Below are 514 nucleotides of genomic sequence, written 5' to 3'. Positions count from 1 at the left end.
CGCCCTTTCTTTTTGGATTTTGATTATGTTAGTGACGATGTAGTTTCCGCCTTTGTTGACTTAGTTTGTATGAACTAAAGATAACTTAACCGTGTATATGCATTGTGTTATTCAGGAAATTGTGAATCAGGTTAAGTTATCATTCGATAACGATAAGTTGATTTTCCGCATTTGAGTTACTTAAAGTGATGTTCCGGAAAAGGAAGGTTTTAAAAAGGAAACAATTTTATATATCTCTTTATTCAAAAAAAAAAATTTTACCCATTTTTCCGCAATGTTTTTGAGAAGTATTTTTCGGGGCGTTACAACAAATATGATACTTGTCAGATTATTATTTTAATTTCCCTTTATAAGGCTTTTGTATTTAGTTATTAGGATTTTAAGACATTGCTCTACCCCTTTGAGTTAATGCCCAATACATATTCTAAATTTTAGGTAAAGATCAACTTCTAATTTATCAACTTTTGATTTAGTTGTGGGAAGCATTCCTTCATTTTAATGAATTTTAATGTTT

This window comes from Lupinus angustifolius, chromosome LG20 (genome assembly GCF_001865875.1).
Source record: "Lupinus angustifolius cultivar Tanjil chromosome LG20, LupAngTanjil_v1.0, whole genome shotgun sequence".
Classification (NCBI taxonomy): domain Eukaryota; kingdom Viridiplantae; phylum Streptophyta; class Magnoliopsida; order Fabales; family Fabaceae; genus Lupinus; species Lupinus angustifolius.
The sequence above is the reverse complement of the archived record's forward strand: the minus strand, read 5'-3'. Positions refer to the sequence as shown.